The sequence below is a fragment of the Pseudorca crassidens genome, chromosome 19, assembly GCF_039906515.1.
Source record: "Pseudorca crassidens isolate mPseCra1 chromosome 19, mPseCra1.hap1, whole genome shotgun sequence".
Lineage (NCBI taxonomy): Eukaryota > Metazoa > Chordata > Mammalia > Artiodactyla > Delphinidae > Pseudorca > Pseudorca crassidens.
In genome coordinates, this window is record NC_090314.1 from 24,608,703 (window position 1) to 24,630,912 (window position 22,210).

General features: G+C 69.1%; 11 non-coding genes across 11 annotated transcripts; all 11 read left to right on the forward strand.

Moving 5' to 3' along the window:
• The first annotated feature begins 2,107 nt into the window (after nt 1-2,107).
• On the forward strand, nt 2,108-2,226 carry LOC137213658 (5S ribosomal RNA). Its single transcript, XR_010938292.1, has one exon. It is a non-coding gene; the product is annotated as a 5S ribosomal RNA (ribosomal RNA).
• Nucleotides 2,227-3,164: 938 nt separating this feature from the next.
• LOC137214195 (5S ribosomal RNA) lies at nt 3,165-3,283 on the forward strand. Its single transcript, XR_010938818.1, has one exon. It is a non-coding gene; the product is annotated as a 5S ribosomal RNA (ribosomal RNA).
• A 938-nt stretch (nt 3,284-4,221) lies between these two features.
• LOC137213642 (5S ribosomal RNA) lies at nt 4,222-4,340 on the forward strand. Its single transcript, XR_010938276.1, has one exon. It is a non-coding gene; the product is annotated as a 5S ribosomal RNA (ribosomal RNA).
• Nucleotides 4,341-5,278: 938 nt separating this feature from the next.
• Nucleotides 5,279-5,397, forward strand: LOC137214196 (5S ribosomal RNA). Its single transcript, XR_010938819.1, has one exon. It is a non-coding gene; the product is annotated as a 5S ribosomal RNA (ribosomal RNA).
• Nucleotides 5,398-8,100: 2,703 nt separating this feature from the next.
• LOC137214197 (5S ribosomal RNA) lies at nt 8,101-8,219 on the forward strand. Its single transcript, XR_010938821.1, has one exon. It is a non-coding gene; the product is annotated as a 5S ribosomal RNA (ribosomal RNA).
• A 938-nt stretch (nt 8,220-9,157) lies between these two features.
• On the forward strand, nt 9,158-9,276 carry LOC137214198 (5S ribosomal RNA). Its single transcript, XR_010938822.1, has one exon. It is a non-coding gene; the product is annotated as a 5S ribosomal RNA (ribosomal RNA).
• Nucleotides 9,277-11,979: 2,703 nt separating this feature from the next.
• Nucleotides 11,980-12,098, forward strand: LOC137214199 (5S ribosomal RNA). The gene has a single exon (XR_010938823.1). It is a non-coding gene; the product is annotated as a 5S ribosomal RNA (ribosomal RNA).
• A 2,703-nt stretch (nt 12,099-14,801) lies between these two features.
• On the forward strand, nt 14,802-14,920 carry LOC137214200 (5S ribosomal RNA). The gene has a single exon (XR_010938824.1). It is a non-coding gene; the product is annotated as a 5S ribosomal RNA (ribosomal RNA).
• A 938-nt stretch (nt 14,921-15,858) lies between these two features.
• LOC137214201 (5S ribosomal RNA) lies at nt 15,859-15,977 on the forward strand. The gene has a single exon (XR_010938825.1). It is a non-coding gene; the product is annotated as a 5S ribosomal RNA (ribosomal RNA).
• Nucleotides 15,978-18,680: 2,703 nt separating this feature from the next.
• Nucleotides 18,681-18,799, forward strand: LOC137214202 (5S ribosomal RNA). The gene has a single exon (XR_010938826.1). It is a non-coding gene; the product is annotated as a 5S ribosomal RNA (ribosomal RNA).
• Nucleotides 18,800-19,737: 938 nt separating this feature from the next.
• On the forward strand, nt 19,738-19,856 carry LOC137214204 (5S ribosomal RNA). The gene has a single exon (XR_010938827.1). It is a non-coding gene; the product is annotated as a 5S ribosomal RNA (ribosomal RNA).
• The last annotated feature ends 2,354 nt before the right edge of the window (nt 19,857-22,210 follow it).

Sequence of the window (22,210 nt, forward strand, 5' to 3'; positions counted from 1 at the left end):
ACCGGGATCAGAAGAATTGAGTATCCTTGCTCCTGGCATTTCCTGGGGATGGGGCCAGTGAACGGCTCGGCTCGGTAGTAGTTTCGCTCACCCATGGCCGTTGGTCCCAGGACTGCCTGGGCCCTCTGCCCTCCAGTTTTAACTGGGAGCCAGACTGGGTCATAATGGGGCAGGTGGTGAGGTCACAGTGAGGGAGGGGGATGAAAAGGAGGGCCCAGAGTGGCATTCCCTGGTAACCAGGGTCAGGTAAGCTGAGCCTGGACAGTCAAACAGGGCCCGGTGGCCGGCATACATCCCCTCGAGCGGTCATTCATTCGCTCACCGCCCGCTGACTCACTTGTTCAAATGACACATTGCGTCTCTTGGCCCCTCTTGAGACTAGGAAGACCTTGGCCTCAGAGGCCTGCTGAAGGCCTGGCTGGAGTCCAGAGCCTCAGCCTTCTTCATGCCCTTCACTGGGCCTGGAGCTGGACCTGCCCAGATGTGGAACCTCCCAGTTTGGAAGCAACTTCTTGTATGAGGCTCTCTGTGGACAGGGACAGCTGAGACACAGAGGAGGTGCCCAGAGACCAGGGGTTTGGAGTCTGCAGCTGCAGATGTACTTAGTGCATGGTATAGGACCAGGAGGGGCCTGCTGGCAGAGCTGTGGCCACTAAACCAAAGGGACCCTCAGGCCAAGAAGGGGACACTGGCTTCTTATTGCAGGAAGCCAAGCGCAGGGACCCAGGCTGGCAGAAGTAGTGGCGCTTCCAAGCCACAGACCACCAATGTTTCCTGGACTCTGGCGCTCTTTATTCCTCTCTCCATGCCCTGCCGCCCCCTGCCCCTGCCCCCATTTGCTGCTGGTAAGTTCATTTTCCCAGTCTGGCTCCCGTGCAGAGAGGGCCTGGAGGCCGAGGTGGAAGGTAGCAGCGAGTTGGCCCGCGCTTGGCCCTCCTGCGGTTGCCGCTTCAGCACCAGACTGTCATACACCTGGTAGTTGGCATTGCCTCCCGGGTTCCGGCTGAGTGGCATGAAGGTGGGCGGGGGTGGAGGGTGCTCGGTAGCCTGGACGTCGGGCAGGAGGTGAGAGGGGCGGAGGAGCAGCGCTGAGCTGGGAGCCGGGGCCCGCTGGTCCGAGGCCTCGGCCAGTACCGTGAGGGAGGCGGAGGTGGCCACAGGGCGCCGCCGCAAGGGCAGGATCTCAGCCCATTCGGCCGCCGGGTGCCGCACCTCGTGGGGATCGCGGGAGTAATCCAAGTGTCCCGCGGAGGGATGCAGGCTGCGGTTGGACTCGCTGTGAGCACAGCTGGGGAGGCTACGTCTGTGGGCCGGTGGGGTGTCACGCTACCAGGCGTCGGGCCGGTAGACCCGAGGCACCAGAGCGGATGGAGGCTCAGAGCCCTCCAGACCCAGACTCCGCCGCGGGCCCAGTTGCCGTCCTTTCGGCCCGCGAGCCCCTCGACCTGCACCTGGCCTCCCCCACCGGCGCCCAGCCCCGGCGCCGCCACCTGTGTGCCGGTGTGTCCCTCCACAGCTCCCTCCGACAAAAGCCCCGCCCCACCACCACCCCGCCCCTCTGACGTGTCACCGCGGCCGGGTGCGGGTGCGGGATCGAGGGCAGGGGCCACTTCCCCGGGCCTGCCGGCCACCAGGGGCGGGGTCCTGAGCTCGGTGGGGGGTGTGGGGGCAAGGGTGGCCTTGCCGGGGCTGAGGGGCCGTGGCGACTCAATGGTGGCTCCCAGTGGCTTCGGGCCAGCTGCTGTCGGGCAGAAGGGCCGGCCCGGGCTGCGGTCGGGCTGCGCCTAGCGCCGCGTGGGCGGGCAGGGCCGATGCCCAAGGGACCGCGGGCCCCGGGCCCTGAAGCCTCCGGGGCCACGTCCCTGTGAGCGACGTGCGGGATCTTGGGCGGGGCGCCAAGCGCCGAAGGGTTTGCTGGGTCAGGGCCGCCCTGGGCTGGGAGGTGGTCGCCAAACCCTCCGCCGCCGCCCGATACCCGAGACCTCCGTTCCCCCTGCCTGGGCGGGCGAGGGGGCCCTGCCGGGGCGGGCTGGCCGCCAGGCTGGCGTTAAGGCGCCAGCGCCAGCGAAACTGGGCCTCAAGAGGCCGCCCGCGGCCCCCCGCCCCCGTCTACGGCCATACCACCCTGAACGCGCCCGATCTCGTCTGATCTCGGAAGCTAAGCAGGGTCGGGCCTGGTTAGTACTTGGAGGGGAGACCGCCTGGGAATACCGGTTGCTGTAGGCTTTTTGCCTCCCGCTGCGCCCGCCTTCTCCTTTACTCGCCCGCGGCGGGGGCCGCCGGCTCCGCCCCCGCCGGGCCGCGCTGCAGGCCCCACCTCCTCAGGCCCCTCCCACCACGGCGCGCGCCGGCGGGGGCGCTCCCCGCCGGCCCGGCCGGCTAGGCGGCCAGAAGGCGGCCCTGGAAGGCAGTCGCACCCCAGACGCTCCCGGGGTGGCTGGCCCGGACCCAGACTCCGCCGCGGGCCCAGTTGCCGTCCTTTCGGCCCGCGAGCCCCTCGACCTGCACCTGGCCGCCCCCACCGGCGCCCAGCCCCGGCGCCGCCACCTGTGTGCCGGTGTGTCCCTCCACAGCTCCCTCCGACAAAAGCCCCGCCCCACCACCACCCCGCCCCTCTGGCGTGTCACCGCGGTTGGGTGCGGGAGCGGGATCGAGGGCAGGGGCCGCTTCCCCGGGCCTGCCGGCCACCAGGGGCGGGGTCCTGAGCTCGGCGGGGGGTGTGGGGGCAAGGGTGGCCTTGCCGGGGCTGAGGGGCCGTGGCGACTCAATGGTGGCTCCCGGTGGCTTCGGGCCGGCTGCTGTCGGGCAGGAGGGCCGGCCCGGGCTGCGGCCGGGCTGCGCCTAGCGCCGCGTGGGCGGGCAGGGCCGATGCCCAAGGGACCGCGGGCCCCGGGCCCTGAAGCCTCCGGGGCCACGTCCCTGTGAGCGACGTGCGGGATCTTGGGCGGGGCGCCAAGCGCCGAAGGGTTTGCTGGGTCAGGGCCGCCCTGGGCTGGGAGGTGGTCGCCAAACCCTCCGCCGCCGCCCGATACCCGAGACCTCCGTTCCCCCTGCCTGGGCGGGCGAGGGGGCCCTGCCGGGGCGGGCCGGCCGCAAGGCTGGCGTTAAGGCGCCAGCGCCAGCGAAACTGGGCCTCAAGAGGCCGCCCGCGGCCCCCCGCCCCCGTCTACGGCCATACCACCCTGAACGCGCCCGATCTCGTCTGATCTCGGAAGCTAAGCAGGGTCGGGCCTGGTTAGTACTTGGATGGGAGACCGCCTGGGAATACCGGGTGCTGTAGGCTTTTTGCCTCCCGCTCCGCCCGCCTTCTCCTCTACTCGCCCGCGGCTGGGGCCGCCGGCTCCGCCCCCGCCGGGCCGCGCTGCAGGCCCCACCTCCTCAGGCCCCTCCCACCACGGCGCGCGCTGGCGGGGGCGCTCCCCGCCGGCCCGGCCGGCTAGGCGGCCAGAAGGCGGCCCTGGAAGGCAGTCGCACCCCAGACGCTCCCGGGGTGGCTGGCCCGGACCCAGACTCCGCCGCGGGCCCAGTTGCCGTCCTTTCGGCCCGCGAGCCCCTCGACCTGCACCTGGCCGCCCCCACCGGCGCCCAGCCCCGGCGCCGCCACCTGTGTGCCGGTGTGTCCCTCCACAGCTCCCTCCGACAAAAGCCCCGCCCCACCACCACCCCGCCCCTCTGGCGTGTCACCGCGGTTGGGTGCGGGAGCGGGATCGAGGGCAGGGGCCGCTTCCCCGGGCCTGCCGGCCACCAGGGGCGGGGTCCTGAGCTCGGCGGGGGGTGTGGGGGCAAGGGTGGCCTTGCCGGGGCTGAGGGGCCGTGGCGACTCAATGGTGGCTCCCGGTGGCTTCGGGCCGGCTGCTGTCGGGCAGGAGGGCCGGCCCGGGCTGCGGCCGGGCTGCGCCTAGCGCCGCGTGGGCGGGCAGGGCCGATGCCCAAGGGACCGCGGGCCCCGGGCCCTGAAGCCTCCGGGGCCACGTCCCTGTGAGCGACGTGCGGGATCTTGGGCGGGGCGCCAAGCGCCGAAGGGTTTGCTGGGTCAGGGCCGCCCTGGGCTGGGAGGTGGTCGCCAAACCCTCCGCCGCCGCCCGATACCCGAGACCTCCGTTCCCCCTGCCTGGGCGGGCGAGGGGGCCCTGCCGGGGCGGGCCGGCCGCAAGGCTGGCGTTAAGGCGCCAGCGCCAGCGAAACTGGGCCTCAAGAGGCCGCCCGCGGCCCCCCGCCCCCGTCTACGGACATACCACCCTGAACGCGCCCGATCTCGTCTGATCTCGGAAGCTAAGCAGGGTCGGGCCTGGTTAGTACTTGGATGGGAGACCGCCTGGGAATACCGGGTGCTGTAGGCTTTTTGCCTCCCGCTCCGCCCGCCTTCTCCTCTACTCGCCCGCGGCTGGGGCCGCCGGCTCCGCCCCCGCCGGGCCGCGCTGCAGGCCCCACCTCCTCAGGCCCCTCCCACCACGGCGCGCGCCGGCGGGGGCGCTCCCCGCCGGCCCGGCCGGCCAGGCGGCCAGAAGGCGGCCCTGGAAGGCAGCCGCACCCCAGACGCTCCCGGGGTGGCTGGCCCGGACCCAGACTCCGCCGCGGGCCCAGTTGCCGTCCTTTCGGCCCGCGAGCCCCTCGACCTGCACCTGGCCGCCCCCACCGGCGCCCAGCCCCGGCGCCGCCACCTGTGTGCCGGTGTGTCCCTCCACAGCTCCCTCCGACAAAAGCCCCGCCCCACCACCACCCCGCCCCTCTGGCGTGTCACCGCGGCCGGGTGCGGGAGCGGGATCGAGGGCAGGGGCCGCTTCCCCGGGCCTGCCGGCCACCAGGGGCGGGGTCCTGAGCTCGGCGGGGGGTGTGGGGGCAAGGGTGGCCTTGCCGGGGCTGAGGGGCCGTGGCGACTCAATGGTGGCTCCCGGTGGCTTCGGGCCGGCTGCTGTCGGGCAGGAGGGCCGGCCCGGGCTGCGGCCGGGCTGCGCCTAGCGCCGCGTGGGCGGGCAGGGCCGATGCCCAAGGGACCGCGGGCCCCGGGCCCTGAAGCCTCCGGGGCCACGTCCCTGTGAGCGACGTGCGGGATCTTGGGCGGGGCGCCAAGCGCCGAAGGGTTTGCTGGGTCAGGGCCGCCCTGGGCTGGGAGGTGGTCGCCAAACCCTCCGCCGCCGCCCGATACCCGAGACCTCCGTTCCCCCTGCCTGGGCGGGCGAGGGGGCCCTGCCGGGGCGGGCTGGCCGCCAGGCTGGCGTTAAGGCGCCAGCGCCAGCGAAACTGGGCCTCAAGAGGCCGCCCGCGGCCCCCCACCCCCGTCTACGGCCATACCACCCTGAACGCGCCCGATCTCGTCTGATCTCGGAAGCTAAGCAGGGTCGGGCCTGGTTAGTACTTGGATGGGAGACCGCCTGGGAATACCGGGTGCTGTAGGCTTTTTGCCTCCCGCTCCGCCCGCCTTCTCCTTTACTCGCCCGCGGCGGGGGGGCCGCCGGCTCCGCCCCCGCCGAGCCCCGCTGCAGGCAGTAGGCAAGGTGGTTTACCTGCCCGAGCAGGAAGCTTGGGCGATGGCAGAAGTGGGAAGAAACTCTTGAGCACAGGTTCTTGGGATCCACGGAGCAGCGCATGCACATGCAATGGGTGCCTACACAGCTGGCTTGCTTGTCTGTGGGGAAAGGCGAGATGGGTCAGGGCCTGGGTTCCTGAGGGGCTGAGAATCAAGGCAGGGATAGAAGAAAGGGGACAGGCCCACATCCCCTGAACCCACGCCGGCGCCCACTCACCTTTGTGGAAAATACGATTGAAAAGTGCCCGCAAGAATCTCTTCAGATGCCTCCAGAGTTGAGGGAAGAAGGGGAGGGGGGAGGCCGGGAGCAGGGTGAGCCCTGAAATCCAACCCTTGTCCGGTCACACCCCAGCAGCCCTCCCACCTCAGCCCCTTCAAGACCCCAGGGCTCCCCCAGCCGCGCTGCACAGATCCTGCCCTGACCATAGTCACCATGTTGATCCCCACGTTGAGCAAGATGAAGCTGACCGGGATCAGAAGAATTGAGTATCCTTGCTCCTGGCATTTCCTGGGGATGGGGCCAGTGAACGGCTCGGCTCGGTAGTAGTTTCGCTCACCCATGGCCGTTGGTCCCAGGACTGCCTGGGCCCTCTGCCCTCCAGTTTTAACTGGGAGCCAGACTGGGTCATAATGGGGCAGGTGGTGAGGTCACAGTGAGGGAGGGGGATGAAAAGGAGGGCCCAGAGTGGCATTCCCTGGTAACCAGGGTCAGGTAAGCTGAGCCTGGACAGTCAAACAGGGCCCGGTGGCCGGCATACATCCCCTCGAGCGGTCATTCATTCGCTCACCGCCCGCTGACTCACTTGTTCAAATGACACATTGCGTCTCTTGGCCCCTCTTGAGACTAGGAAGACCTTGGCCTCAGAGGCCTGCTGAAGGCCTGGCTGGAGTCCAGAGCCTCAGCCTTCTTCATGCCCTTCACTGGGCCTGGAGCTGGACCTGCCCAGATGTGGAACCTCCCAGTTTGGAAGCAACTTCTTGTATGAGGCTCTCTGTGGACAGGGACAGCTGAGACACAGAGGAGGTGCCCAGAGACCAGGGGTTTGGAGTCTGCAGCTGCAGATGTACTTAGTGCATGGTATAGGACCAGGAGGGGCCTGCTGGCAGAGCTGTGGCCACTAAACCAAAGGGACCCTCAGGCCAAGAAGGGGACACTGGCTTCTTATTGCAGGAAGCCAAGCGCAGGGACCCAGGCTGGCAGAAGTAGTGGCGCTTCCAAGCCACAGACCACCAATGTTTCCTGGACTCTGGCGCTCTTTATTCCTCTCTCCATGCCCTGCCGCCCCCTGCCCCTGCCCCCATTTGCTGCTGGTAAGTTCATTTTCCCAGTCTGGCTCCCGTGCAGAGAGGGCCTGGAGGCCGAGGTGGAAGGTAGCAGCGAGTTGGCCCGCGCTTGGCCCTCCTGCGGTTGCCGCTTCAGCACCAGACTGTCATACACCTGGTAGTTGGCATTGCCTCCCGGGTTCCGGCTGAGTGGCATGAAGGTGGGCGGGGGTGGAGGGTGCTCGGTAGCCTGGACGTCGGGCAGGAGGTGAGAGGGGCGGAGGAGCAGCGCTGAGCTGGGAGCCGGGGCCCGCTGGTCCGAGGCCTCGGCCAGTACCGTGAGGGAGGCGGAGGTGGCCACAGGGCGCCGCCGCAAGGGCAGGATCTCAGCCCATTCGGCCGCCGGGTGCCGCACCTCGTGGGGATCGCGGGAGTAATCCAAGTGTCCCGCGGAGGGATGCAGGCTGCGGTTGGACTCGCTGTGAGCACAGCTGGGGAGGCTACGTCTGTGGGCCGGTGGGGTGTCACGCTACCAGGCGTCGGGCCGGTAGACCCGAGGCACCAGAGCGGATGGAGGCTCAGAGCCCTCCAGACCCAGACTCCGCCGCGGGCCCAGTTGCCGTCCTTTCGGCCCGCGAGCCCCTCGACCTGCACCTGGCCTCCCCCACCGGCGCCCAGCCCCGGCGCCGCCACCTGTGTGCCGGTGTGTCCCTCCACAGCTCCCTCCGACAAAAGCCCCGCCCCACCACCACCCCGCCCCTCTGACGTGTCACCGCGGCCGGGTGCGGGTGCGGGATCGAGGGCAGGGGCCACTTCCCCGGGCCTGCCGGCCACCAGGGGCGGGGTCCTGAGCTCGGTGGGGGGTGTGGGGGCAAGGGTGGCCTTGCCGGGGCTGAGGGGCCGTGGCGACTCAATGGTGGCTCCCAGTGGCTTCGGGCCAGCTGCTGTCGGGCAGAAGGGCCGGCCCGGGCTGCGGTCGGGCTGCGCCTAGCGCCGCGTGGGCGGGCAGGGCCGATGCCCAAGGGACCGCGGGCCCCGGGCCCTGAAGCCTCCGGGGCCACGTCCCTGTGAGCGACGTGCGGGATCTTGGGCGGGGCGCCAAGCGCCGAAGGGTTTGCTGGGTCAGGGCCGCCCTGGGCTGGGAGGTGGTCGCCAAACCCTCCGCCGCCGCCCGATACCCGAGACCTCCGTTCCCCCTGCCTGGGCGGGCGAGGGGGCCCTGCCGGGGCGGGCCGGCCGCAAGGCTGGCGTTAAGGCGCCAGCGCCAGCGAAACTGGGCCTCAAGAGGCCGCCCGCGGCCCCCCGCCCCCGTCTACGGCCATACCACCCTGAACGCGCCCGATCTCGTCTGATCTCGGAAGCTAAGCAGGGTCGGGCCTGGTTAGTACTTGGATGGGAGACCGCCTGGGAATACCGGGTGCTGTAGGCTTTTTGCCTCCCGCTCCGCCCGCCTTCTCCTCTACTCGCCCGCGGCTGGGGCCGCCGGCTCCGCCCCCGCCGGGCCGCGCTGCAGGCCCCACCTCCTCAGGCCCCTCCCACCACGGCGCGCGCCGGCGGGGGCGCTCCCCGCCGGCCCGGCCGGCCAGGCGGCCAGAAGGCGGCCCTGGAAGGCAGCCGCACCCCAGACGCTCCCGGGGTGGCTGGCCCGGACCCAGACTCCGCCGCGGGCCCAGTTGCCGTCCTTTCGGCCCGCGAGCCCCTCGACCTGCACCTGGCCGCCCCCACCGGCGCCCAGTCCCGGCGCCGCCACCTGTGTGCCGGTGTGTCCCTCCACAGCTCCCTCCGACAAAAGCCCCGCCCCACCACCACCCCGCCCCTCTGGCGTGTCACCGCGGCCGGGTGCGGGAGCGGGATCGAGGGCAGGGGCCGCTTCCCCGGGCCTGCCGGCCACCAGGGGCGGGGTCCTGAGCTCGGCGGGGGGTGTGGGGGCAAGGGTGGCCTTGCCGGGGCTGAGGGGCCGTGGCGACTCAATGGTGGCTCCCGGTGGCTTCGGGCCGGCTGCTGTCGGGCAGGAGGGCCGGCCCGGGCTGCGGCCGGGCTGCGCCTAGCGCCGCGTGGGCGGGCAGGGCCGATGCCCAAGGGACCGCGGGCCCCGGGCCCTGAAGCCTCCGGGGCCACGTCCCTGTGAGCGACGTGCGGGATCTTGGGCGGGGCGCCAAGCGCCGAAGGGTTTGCTGGGTCAGGGCCGCCCTGGGCTGGGAGGTGGTCGCCAAACCCTCCGCCGCCGCCCGATACCCGAGACCTCCGTTCCCCCTGCCTGGGCGGGCGAGGGGGCCCTGCCGGGGCGGGCTGGCCGCCAGGCTGGCGTTAAGGCGCCAGCGCCAGCGAAACTGGGCCTCAAGAGGCCGCCCGCGGCCCCCCACCCCCGTCTACGGCCATACCACCCTGAACGCGCCCGATCTCGTCTGATCTCGGAAGCTAAGCAGGGTCGGGCCTGGTTAGTACTTGGATGGGAGACCGCCTGGGAATACCGGGTGCTGTAGGCTTTTTGCCTCCCGCTCCGCCCGCCTTCTCCTTTACTCGCCCGCGGCGGGGGGGCCGCCGGCTCCGCCCCCGCCGAGCCCCGCTGCAGGCAGTAGGCAAGGTGGTTTACCTGCCCGAGCAGGAAGCTTGGGCGATGGCAGAAGTGGGAAGAAACTCTTGAGCACAGGTTCTTGGGATCCACGGAGCAGCGCATGCACATGCAATGGGTGCCTACACAGCTGGCTTGCTTGTCTGTGGGGAAAGGCGAGATGGGTCAGGGCCTGGGTTCCTGAGGGGCTGAGAATCAAGGCAGGGATAGAAGAAAGGGGACAGGCCCACATCCCCTGAACCCACGCCGGCGCCCACTCACCTTTGTGGAAAATACGATTGAAAAGTGCCCGCAAGAATCTCTTCAGATGCCTCCAGAGTTGAGGGAAGAAGGGGAGGGGGGAGGCCGGGAGCAGGGTGAGCCCTGAAATCCAACCCTTGTCCGGTCACACCCCAGCAGCCCTCCCACCTCAGCCCCTTCAAGACCCCAGGGCTCCCCCAGCCGCGCTGCACAGATCCTGCCCTGACCATAGTCACCATGTTGATCCCCACGTTGAGCAAGATGAAGCTGACCGGGATCAGAAGAATTGAGTATCCTTGCTCCTGGCATTTCCTGGGGATGGGGCCAGTGAACGGCTCGGCTCGGTAGTAGTTTCGCTCACCCATGGCCGTTGGTCCCAGGACTGCCTGGGCCCTCTGCCCTCCAGTTTTAACTGGGAGCCAGACTGGGTCATAATGGGGCAGGTGGTGAGGTCACAGTGAGGGAGGGGGATGAAAAGGAGGGCCCAGAGTGGCATTCCCTGGTAACCAGGGTCAGGTAAGCTGAGCCTGGACAGTCAAACAGGGCCCGGTGGCCGGCATACATCCCCTCGAGCGGTCATTCATTCGCTCACCGCCCGCTGACTCACTTGTTCAAATGACACATTGCGTCTCTTGGCCCCTCTTGAGACTAGGAAGACCTTGGCCTCAGAGGCCTGCTGAAGGCCTGGCTGGAGTCCAGAGCCTCAGCCTTCTTCATGCCCTTCACTGGGCCTGGAGCTGGACCTGCCCAGATGTGGAACCTCCCAGTTTGGAAGCAACTTCTTGTATGAGGCTCTCTGTGGACAGGGACAGCTGAGACACAGAGGAGGTGCCCAGAGACCAGGGGTTTGGAGTCTGCAGCTGCAGATGTACTTAGTGCATGGTATAGGACCAGGAGGGGCCTGCTGGCAGAGCTGTGGCCACTAAACCAAAGGGACCCTCAGGCCAAGAAGGGGACACTGGCTTCTTATTGCAGGAAGCCAAGCGCAGGGACCCAGGCTGGCAGAAGGAGTGGCGCTTCCAAGCCACAGACCACCAATGTTTCCTGGACTCTGGCGCTCTTTATTCCTCTCTCCATGCCCTGCCGCCCCCTGCCCCTGCCCCCATTTGCTGCTGGTAAGTTCATTTTCCCAGTCTGGCTCCCGTGCAGAGAGGGCCTGGAGGCCGAGGTGGAAGGTAGCAGCGAGTTGGCCCGCGCTTGGCCCTCCTGCGGTTGCCGCTTCAGCACCAGACTGTCATACACCTGGTAGTTGGCATTGCCTCCCGGGTTCCGGCTGAGTGGCATGAAGGTGGGCGGGGGTGGAGGGTGCTCGGTAGCCTGGACGTCGGGCAGGAGGTGAGAGGGGCGGAGGAGCAGCGCTGAGCTGGGAGCCGGGGCCCGCTGGTCCGAGGCCTCGGCCAGTACCGTGAGGGAGGCGGAGGTGGCCACAGGGCGCCGCCGCAAGGGCAGGATCTCAGCCCATTCGGCCGCCGGGTGCCGCACCTCGTGGGGATCGCGGGAGTAATCCAAGTGTCCCGCGGAGGGATGCAGGCTGCGGTTGGACTCGCTGTGAGCACAGCTGGGGAGGCTACGTCTGTGGGCCGGTGGGGTGTCACGCTACCAGGCGTCGGGCCGGTAGACCCGAGGCACCAGAGCGGATGGAGGCTCAGAGCCCTCCAGACCCAGACTCCGCCGCGGGCCCAGTTGCCGTCCTTTCGGCCCGCGAGCCCCTCGACCTGCACCTGGCCTCCCCCACCGGCGCCCAGCCCCGGCGCCGCCACCTGTGTGCCGGTGTGTCCCTCCACAGCTCCCTCCGACAAAAGCCCCGCCCCACCACCACCCCGCCCCTCTGACGTGTCACCGCGGCCGGGTGCGGGTGCGGGATCGAGGGCAGGGGCCACTTCCCCGGGCCTGCCGGCCACCAGGGGCGGGGTCCTGAGCTCGGTGGGGGGTGTGGGGGCAAGGGTGGCCTTGCCGGGGCTGAGGGGCCGTGGCGACTCAATGGTGGCTCCCAGTGGCTTCGGGCCAGCTGCTGTCGGGCAGAAGGGCCGGCCCGGGCTGCGGTCGGGCTGCGCCTAGCGCCGCGTGGGCGGGCAGGGCCGATGCCCAAGGGACCGCGGGCCCCGGGCCCTGAAGCCTCCGGGGCCACGTCCCTGTGAGCGACGTGCGGGATCTTGGGCGGGGCGCCAAGCGCCGAAGGGTTTGCTGGGTCAGGGCCGCCCTGGGCTGGGAGGTGGTCGCCAAACCCTCCGCCGCCGCCCGATACCCGAGACCTCCGTTCCCCCTGCCTGGGCGGGCGAGGGGGCCCTGCCGGGGCGGGCTGGCCGCCAGGCTGGCGTTAAGGCGCCAGCGCCAGCGAAACTGGGCCTCAAGAGGCCGCCCGCGGCCCCCCACCCCCGTCTACGGCCATACCACCCTGAACGCGCCCGATCTCGTCTGATCTCGGAAGCTAAGCAGGGTCGGGCCTGGTTAGTACTTGGATGGGAGACCGCCTGGGAATACCGGGTGCTGTAGGCTTTTTGCCTCCCGCTCCGCCCGCCTTCTCCTTTACTCGCCCGCGGCGGGGGGGCCGCCGGCTCCGCCCCCGCCGAGCCCCGCTGCAGGCAGTAGGCAAGGTGGTTTACCTGCCCGAGCAGGAAGCTTGGGCGATGGCAGAAGTGGGAAGAAACTCTTGAGCACAGGTTCTTGGGATCCACGGAGCAGCGCATGCACATGCAATGGGTGCCTACACAGCTGGCTTGCTTGTCTGTGGGGAAAGGCGAGATGGGTCAGGGCCTGGGTTCCTGAGGGGCTGAGAATCAAGGCAGGGATAGAAGAAAGGGGACAGGCCCACATCCCCTGAACCCACGCCGGCGCCCACTCACCTTTGTGGAAAATACGATTGAAAAGTGCCCGCAAGAATCTCTTCAGATGCCTCCAGAGTTGAGGGAAGAAGGGGAGGGGGGAGGCCGGGAGCAGGGTGAGCCCTGAAATCCAACCCTTGTCCGGTCACACCCCAGCAGCCCTCCCACCTCAGCCCCTTCAAGACCCCAGGGCTCCCCCAGCCGCGCTGCACAGATCCTGCCCTGACCATAGTCACCATGTTGATCCCCACGTTGAGCAAGATGAAGCTGACCGGGATCAGAAGAATTGAGTATCCTTGCTCCTGGCATTTCCTGGGGATGGGGCCAGTGAACGGCTCGGCTCGGTAGTAGTTTCGCTCACCCATGGCCGTTGGTCCCAGGACTGCCTGGGCCCTCTGCCCTCCAGTTTTAACTGGGAGCCAGACTGGGTCATAATGGGGCAGGTGGTGAGGTCACAGTGAGGGAGGGGGATGAAAAGGAGGGCCCAGAGTGGCATTCCCTGGTAACCAGGGTCAGGTAAGCTGAGCCTGGACAGTCAAACAGGGCCCGGTGGCCGGCATACATCCCCTCGAGCGGTCATTCATTCGCTCACCGCCCGCTGACTCACTTGTTCAAATGACACATTGCGTCTCTTGGCCCCTCTTGAGACTAGGAAGACCTTGGCCTCAGAGGCCTGCTGAAGGCCTGGCTGGAGTCCAGAGCCTCAGCCTTCTTCATGCCCTTCACTGGGCCTGGAGCTGGACCTGCCCAGATGTGGAACCTCCCAGTTTGGAAGCAACTTCTTGTATGAGGCTCTCTGTGGACAGGGACAGCTGAGACACAGAGGAGGTGCCCAGAGACCAGGGGTTTGGAGTCTGCAGCTGCAGATGTACTTAGTGCATGGTATAGGACCAGGAGGGGCCTGCTGGCAGAGCTGTGGCCACTAAACCAAAGGGACCCTCAGGCCAAGAAGGGGACACTGGCTTCTTATTGCAGGAAGCCAAGCGCAGGGACCCAGGCTGGCAGAAGTAGTGGCGCTTCCAAGCCACAGACCACCAATGTTTCCTGGACTCTGGCGCTCTTTATTCCTCTCTCCATGCCCTGCCGCCCCCTGCCCCTGCCCCCATTTGCTGCTGGTAAGTTCATTTTCCCAGTCTGGCTCCCGTGCAGAGAGGGCCTGGAGGCCGAGGTGGAAGGTAGCAGCGAGTTGGCCCGCGCTTGGCCCTCCTGCGGTTGCCGCTTCAGCACCAGACTGTCATACACCTGGTAGTTGGCATTGCCTCCCGGGTTCCGGCTGAGTGGCATGAAGGTGGGCGGGGGTGGAGGGTGCTCGGTAGCCTGGACGTCGGGCAGGAGGTGAGAGGGGCGGAGGAGCAGCGCTGAGCTGGGAGCCGGGGCCCGCTGGTCCGAGGCCTCGGCCAGTACCGTGAGGGAGGCGGAGGTGGCCACAGGGCGCCGCCGCAAGGGCAGGATCTCAGCCCATTCGGCCGCCGGGTGCCGCACCTCGTGGGGATCGCGGGAGTAATCCAAGTGTCCCGCGGAGGGATGCAGGCTGCGGTTGGACTCGCTGTGAGCACAGCTGGGGAGGCTACGTCTGTGGGCCGGTGGGGTGTCACGCTACCAGGCGTCGGGCCGGTAGACCCGAGGCACCAGAGCGGATGGAGGCTCAGAGCCCTCCAGACCCAGACTCCGCCGCGGGCCCAGTTGCCGTCCTTTCGGCCCGCGAGCCCCTCGACCTGCACCTGGCCTCCCCCACCGGCGCCCAGCCCCGGCGCCGCCACCTGTGTGCCGGTGTGTCCCTCCACAGCTCCCTCCGACAAAAGCCCCGCCCCACCACCACCCCGCCCCTCTGACGTGTCACCGCGGCCGGGTGCGGGTGCGGGATCGAGGGCAGGGGCCACTTCCCCGGGCCTGCCGGCCACCAGGGGCGGGGTCCTGAGCTCGGTGGGGGGTGTGGGGGCAAGGGTGGCCTTGCCGGGGCTGAGGGGCCGTGGCGACTCAATGGTGGCTCCCAGTGGCTTCGGGCCAGCTGCTGTCGGGCAGAAGGGCCGGCCCGGGCTGCGGTCGGGCTGCGCCTAGCGCCGCGTGGGCGGGCAGGGCCGATGCCCAAGGGACCGCGGGCCCCGGGCCCTGAAGCCTCCGGGGCCACGTCCCTGTGAGCGACGTGCGGGATCTTGGGCGGGGCGCCAAGCGCCGAAGGGTTTGCTGGGTCAGGGCCGCCCTGGGCTGGGAGGTGGTCGCCAAACCCTCCGCCGCCGCCCGATACCCGAGACCTCCGTTCCCCCTGCCTGGGCGGGCGAGGGGGCCCTGCCGGGGCGGGCCGGCCGCAAGGCTGGCGTTAAGGCGCCAGCGCCAGCGAAACTGGGCCTCAAGAGGCCGCCCGCGGCCCCCCGCCCCCGTCTACGGCCATACCACCCTGAACGCGCCCGATCTCGTCTGATCTCGGAAGCTAAGCAGGGTCGGGCCTGGTTAGTACTTGGATGGGAGACCGCCTGGGAATACCGGGTGCTGTAGGCTTTTTGCCTCCCGCTCCGCCCGCCTTCTCCTCTACTCGCCCGCGGCTGGGGCCGCCGGCTCCGCCCCCGCCGGGCCGCGCTGCAGGCCCCACCTCCTCAGGCCCCTCCCACCACGGCGCGCGCCGGCGGGGGCGCTCCCCGCCGGCCCGGCCGGCCAGGCGGCCAGAAGGCGGCCCTGGAAGGCAGCCGCACCCCAGACGCTCCCGGGGTGGCTGGCCCGGACCCAGACTCCGCCGCGGGCCCAGTTGCCGTCCTTTCGGCCCGCGAGCCCCTCGACCTGCACCTGGCCGCCCCCACCGGCGCCCAGTCCCGGCGCCGCCACCTGTGTGCCGGTGTGTCCCTCCACAGCTCCCTCCGACAAAAGCCCCGCCCCACCACCACCCCGCCCCTCTGGCGTGTCACCGCGGTTGGGTGCGGGAGCGGGATCGAGGGCAGGGGCCGCTTCCCCGGGCCTGCCGGCCACCAGGGGCGGGGTCCTGAGCTCGGCGGGGGGTGTGGGGGCAAGGGTGGCCTTGCCGGGGCTGAGGGGCCGTGGCGACTCAATGGTGGCTCCCGGTGGCTTCGGGCCGGCTGCTGTCGGGCAGGAGGGCCGGCCCGGGCTGCGGCCGGGCTGCGCCTAGCGCCGCGTGGGCGGGCAGGGCCGATGCCCAAGGGACCGCGGGCCCCGGGCCCTGAAGCCTCCGGGGCCACGTCCCTGTGAGCGACGTGCGGGATCTTGGGCGGGGCGCCAAGCGCCGAAGGGTTTGCTGGGTCAGGGCCGCCCTGGGCTGGGAGGTGGTCGCCAAACCCTCCGCCGCCGCCCGATACCCGAGACCTCCGTTCCCCCTGCCTGGGCGGGCGAGGGGGCCCTGCCGGGGCGGGCCGGCCGCAAGGCTGGCGTTAAGGCGCCAGCGCCAGCGAAACTGGGCCTCAAGAGGCCGCCCGCGGCCCCCCGCCCCCGTCTACGGCCATACCACCCTGAACGCGCCCGATCTCGTCTGATCTCGGAAGCTAAGCAGGGTCGGGCCTGGTTAGTACTTGGATGGGAGACCGCCTGGGAATACCGGGTGCTGTAGGCTTTTTGCCTCCCGCTCCGCCCGCCTTCTCCTTTACTCGCCCGCGGCGGGGGGGCCGCCGGCTCCGCCCCCGCCGAGCCCCGCTGCAGGCAGTAGGCAAGGTGGTTTACCTGCCCGAGCAGGAAGCTTGGGCGATGGCAGAAGTGGGAAGAAACTCTTGAGCACAGGTTCTTGGGATCCACGGAGCAGCGCATGCACATGCGATGGGTGCCTACACAGCTGGCTTGCTTGTCTGTGGGGAAAGGCGAGATGGGTCAGGGCCTGGGTTCCTGAGGGGCTGAGAATCAAGGCAGGGATAGAAGAAAGGGGACAGGCCCACATCCCCTGAACCCACGCCGGCGCCCACTCACCTTTGTGGAAAATACGATTGAAAAGTGCCCGCAAGAATCTCTTCAGATGCCTCCAGAGTTGAGGGAAGAAGGGGAGGGGGGAGGCCGGGAGCAGGGTGAGCCCTGAAATCCAACCCTTGTCCGGTCACACCCCAGCAGCCCTCCCACCTCAGCCCCTTCAAGACCCCAGGGCTCCCCCAGCCGCGCTGCACAGATCCTGCCCTGACCATAGTCACCATGTTGATCCCCACGTTGAGCAAGATGAAGCTGACCGGGATCAGAAGAATTGAGTATCCTTGCTCCTGGCATTTCCTGGGGATGGGGCCAGTGAACGGCTCGGCTCGGTAGTAGTTTCGCTCACCCATGGCCGTTGGTCCCAGGACTGCCTGGGCCCTCTGCCCTCCAGTTTTAACTGGGAGCCAGACTGGGTCATAATGGGGCAGGTGGTGAGGTCACAGTGAGGGAGGGGGATGAAAAGGAGGGCCCAGAGTGGCATTCCCTGGTAACCAGGGTCAGGTAAGCTGAGCCTGGACAGTCAAACAGGGCCCGGTGGCCGGCATACATCCCCTCGAGCGGTCATTCATTCGCTCACCGCCCGCTGACTCACTTGTTCAAATGACACATTGCGTCTCTTGGCCCCTCTTGAGACTAGGAAGACCTTGGCCTCAGAGGCCTGCTGAAGGCCTGGCTGGAGTCCAGAGCCTCAGCCTTCTTCATGCCCTTCACTGGGCCTGGAGCTGGACCTGCCCAGATGTGGAACCTCCCAGTTTGGAAGCAACTTCTTGTATGAGGCTCTCTGTGGACAGGGACAGCTGAGACACAGAGGAGGTGCCCAGAGACCAGGGGTTTGGAGTCTGCAGCTGCAGATGTACTTAGTGCATGGTATAGGACCAGGAGGGGCCTGCTGGCAGAGCTGTGGCCACTAAACCAAAGGGACCCTCAGGCCAAGAAGGGGACACTGGCTTCTTATTGCAGGAAGCCAAGCGCAGGGACCCAGGCTGGCAGAAGTAGTGGCGCTTCCAAGCCACAGACCACCAATGTTTCCTGGACTCTGGCGCTCTTTATTCCTCTCTCCATGCCCTGCCGCCCCCTGCCCCTGCCCCCATTTGCTGCTGGTAAGTTCATTTTCCCAGTCTGGCTCCCGTGCAGAGAGGGCCTGGAGGCCGAGGTGGAAGGTAGCAGCGAGTTGGCCCGCGCTTGGCCCTCCTGCGGTTGCCGCTTCAGCACCAGACTGTCATACACCTGGTAGTTGGCATTGCCTCCCGGGTTCCGGCTGAGTGGCATGAAGGTGGGCGGGGGTGGAGGGTGCTCGGTAGCCTGGACGTCGGGCAGGAGGTGAGAGGGGCGGAGGAGCAGCGCTGAGCTGGGAGCCGGGGCCCGCTGGTCCGAGGCCTCGGCCAGTACCGTGAGGGAGGCGGAGGTGGCCACAGGGCGCCGCCGCAAGGGCAGGATCTCAGCCCATTCGGCCGCCGGGTGCCGCACCTCGTGGGGATCGCGGGAGTAATCCAAGTGTCCCGCGGAGGGATGCAGGCTGCGGTTGGACTCGCTGTGAGCACAGCTGGGGAGGCTACGTCTGTGGGCCGGTGGGGTGTCACGCTACCAGGCGTCGGGCCGGTAGACCCGAGGCACCAGAGCGGATGGAGGCTCAGAGCCCTCCAGACCCAGACTCCGCCGCGGGCCCAGTTGCCGTCCTTTCGGCCCGCGAGCCCCTCGACCTGCACCTGGCCTCCCCCACCGGCGCCCAGCCCCGGCGCCGCCACCTGTGTGCCGGTGTGTCCCTCCACAGCTCCCTCCGACAAAAGCCCCGCCCCACCACCACCCCGCCCCTCTGACGTGTCACCGCGGCCGGGTGCGGGTGCGGGATCGAGGGCAGGGGCCACTTCCCCGGGCCTGCCGGCCACCAGGGGCGGGGTCCTGAGCTCGGTGGGGGGTGTGGGGGCAAGGGTGGCCTTGCCGGGGCTGAGGGGCCGTGGCGACTCAATGGTGGCTCCCAGTGGCTTCGGGCCAGCTGCTGTCGGGCAGAAGGGCCGGCCCGGGCTGCGGTCGGGCTGCGCCTAGCGCCGCGTGGGCGGGCAGGGCCGATGCCCAAGGGACCGCGGGCCCCGGGCCCTGAAGCCTCCGGGGCCACGTCCCTGTGAGCGACGTGCGGGATCTTGGGCGGGGCGCCAAGCGCCGAAGGGTTTGCTGGGTCAGGGCCGCCCTGGGCTGGGAGGTGGTCGCCAAACCCTCCGCCGCCGCCCGATACCCGAGACCTCCGTTCCCCCTGCCTGGGCGGGCGAGGGGGCCCTGCCGGGGCGGGCCGGCCGCAAGGCTGGCGTTAAGGCGCCAGCGCCAGCGAAACTGGGCCTCAAGAGGCCGCCCGCGGCCCCCCGCCCCCGTCTACGGCCATACCACCCTGAACGCGCCCGATCTCGTCTGATCTCGGAAGCTAAGCAGGGTCGGGCCTGGTTAGTACTTGGATGGGAGACCGCCTGGGAATACCGGGTGCTGTAGGCTTTTTGCCTCCCGCTCCGCCCGCCTTCTCCTCTACTCGCCCGCGGCTGGGGCCGCCGGCTCCGCCCCCGCCGGGCCGCGCTGCAGGCCCCACCTCCTCAGGCCCCTCCCACCACGGCGCGCGCCGGCGGGGGCGCTCCCCGCCGGCCCGGCCGGCCAGGCGGCCAGAAGGCGGCCCTGGAAGGCAGCCGCACCCCAGACGCTCCCGGGGTGGCTGGCCCGGACCCAGACTCCGCCGCGGGCCCAGTTGCCGTCCTTTCGGCCCGCGAGCCCCTCGACCTGCACCTGGCCGCCCCCACCGGCGCCCAGTCCCGGCGCCGCCACCTGTGTGCCGGTGTGTCCCTCCACAGCTCCCTCCGACAAAAGCCCCGCCCCACCACCACCCCGCCCCTCTGGCGTGTCACCGCGGTTGGGTGCGGGAGCGGGATCGAGGGCAGGGGCCGCTTCCCCGGGCCTGCCGGCCACCAGGGGCGGGGTCCTGAGCTCGGCGGGGGGTGTGGGGGCAAGGGTGGCCTTGCCGGGGCTGAGGGGCCGTGGCGACTCAATGGTGGCTCCCGGTGGCTTCGGGCCGGCTGCTGTCGGGCAGGAGGGCCGGCCCGGGCTGCGGCCGGGCTGCGCCTAGCGCCGCGTGGGCGGGCAGGGCCGATGCCCAAGGGACCGCGGGCCCCGGGCCCTGAAGCCTCCGGGGCCACGTCCCTGTGAGCGACGTGCGGGATCTTGGGCGGGGCGCCAAGCGCCGAAGGGTTTGCTGGGTCAGGGCCGCCCTGGGCTGGGAGGTGGTCGCCAAACCCTCCGCCGCCGCCCGATACCCGAGACCTCCGTTCCCCCTGCCTGGGCGGGCGAGGGGGCCCTGCCGGGGCGGGCCGGCCGCAAGGCTGGCGTTAAGGCGCCAGCGCCAGCGAAACTGGGCCTCAAGAGGCCGCCCGCGGCCCCCCGCCCCCGTCTACGGCCATACCACCCTGAACGCGCCCGATCTCGTCTGATCTCGGAAGCTAAGCAGGGTCGGGCCTGGTTAGTACTTGGATGGGAGACCGCCTGGGAATACCGGGTGCTGTAGGCTTTTTGCCTCCCGCTCCGCCCGCCTTCTCCTTTACTCGCCCGCGGCGGGGGGGCCGCCGGCTCCGCCCCCGCCGAGCCCCGCTGCAGGCAGTAGGCAAGGTGGTTTACCTGCCCGAGCAGGAAGCTTGGGCGATGGCAGAAGTGGGAAGAAACTCTTGAGCACAGGTTCTTGGGATCCACGGAGCAGCGCATGCACATGCGATGGGTGCCTACACAGCTGGCTTGCTTGTCTGTGGGGAAAGGCGAGATGGGTCAGGGCCTGGGTTCCTGAGGGGCTGAGAATCAAGGCAGGGATAGAAGAAAGGGGACAGGCCCACATCCCCTGAACCCACGCCGGCGCCCACTCACCTTTGTGGAAAATACGATTGAAAAGTGCCCGCAAGAATCTCTTCAGATGCCTCCAGAGTTGAGGGAAGAAGGGGAGGGGGGAGGCCGGGAGCAGGGTGAGCCCTGAAATCCAACCCTTGTCCGGTCACACCCCAGCAGCCCTCCCACCTCAGCCCCTTCAAGACCCCAGGGCTCCCCCAGCCGCGCTGCACAGATCCTGCCCTGACCATAGTCACCATGTTGATCCCCACGTTGAGCAAGATGAAGCTGACCGGGATCAGAAGAATTGAGTATCCTTGCTCCTGGCATTTCCTGGGGATGGGGCCAGTGAACGGCTCGGCTCGGTAGTAGTTTCGCTCACCCATGGCCGTTGGTCCCAGGACTGCCTGGGCCCTCTGCCCTCCAGTTTTAACTGGGAGCCAGACTGGGTCATAATGGGGCAGGTGGTGAGGTCACAGTGAGGGAGGGGGATGAAAAGGAGGGCCCAGAGTGGCATTCCCTGGTAACCAGGGTCAGGTAAGCTGAGCCTGGACAGTCAAACAGGGCCCGGTGGCCGGCATACATCCCCTCGAGCGGTCATTCATTCGCTCACCGCCCGCTGACTCACTTGTTCAAATGACACATTGCGTCTCTTGGCCCCTCTTGAGACTAGGAAGACCTTGGCCTCAGAGGCCTGCTGAAGGCCTGGCTGGAGTCCAGAGCCTCAGCCTTCTTCATGCCCTTCACTGGGCCTGGAGCTGGACCTGCCCAGATGTGGAACCTCCCAGTTTGGAAGCAACTTCTTGTATGAGGCTCTCTGTGGACAGGGACAGCTGAGACACAGAGGAGGTGCCCAGAGACCAGGGGTTTGGAGTCTGCAGCTGCAGATGTACTTAGTGCATGGTATAGGACCAGGAGGGGCCTGCTGGCAGAGCTGTGGCCACTAAACCAAAGGGACCCTCAGGCCAAGAAGGGGACACTGGCTTCTTATTGCAGGAAGCCAAGCGCAGGGACCCAGGCTGGCAGAAGTAGTGGCGCTTCCAAGCCACAGACCACCAATGTTTCCTGGACTCTGGCGCTCTTTATTCCTCTCTCCATGCCCTGCCGCCCCCTGCCCCTGCCCCCATTTGCTGCTGGTAAGTTCATTTTCCCAGTCTGGCTCCCGTGCAGAGAGGGCCTGGAGGCCGAGGTGGAAGGTAGCAGCGAGTTGGCCCGCGCTTGGCCCTCCTGCGGTTGCCGCTTCAGCACCAGACTGTCATACACCTGGTAGTTGGCATTGCCTCCCGGGTTCCGGCTGAGTGGCATGAAGGTGGGCGGGGGTGGAGGGTGCTCGGTAGCCTGGACGTCGGGCAGGAGGTGAGAGGGGCGGAGGAGCAGCGCTGAGCTGGGAGCCGGGGCCCGCTGGTCCGAGGCCTCGGCCAGTACCGTGAGGGAGGCGGAGGTGGCCACAGGGCGCCGCCGCAAGGGCAGGATCTCAGCCCATTCGGCCGCCGGGTGCCGCACCTCGTGGGGATCGCGGGAGTAATCCAAGTGTCCCGCGGAGGGATGCAGGCTGCGGTTGGACTCGCTGTGAGCACAGCTGGGGAGGCTACGTCTGTGGGCCGGTGGGGTGTCACGCTACCAGGCGTCGGGCCGGTAGACCCGAGGCACCAGAGCGGATGGAGGCTCAGAGCCCTCCAGACCCAGACTCCGCCGCGGGCCCAGTTGCCGTCCTTTCGGCCCGCGAGCCCCTCGACCTGCACCTGGCCTCCCCCACCGGCGCCCAGCCCCGGCGCCGCCACCTGTGTGCCGGTGTGTCCCTCCACAGCTCCCTCCGACAAAAGCCCCGCCCCACCACCACCCCGCCCCTCTGACGTGTCACCGCGGCCGGGTGCGGGTGCGGGATCGAGGGCAGGGGCCACTTCCCCGGGCCTGCCGGCCACCAGGGGCGGGGTCCTGAGCTCGGTGGGGGGTGTGGGGGCAAGGGTGGCCTTGCCGGGGCTGAGGGGCCGTGGCGACTCAATGGTGGCTCCCAGTGGCTTCGGGCCAGCTGCTGTCGGGCAGAAGGGC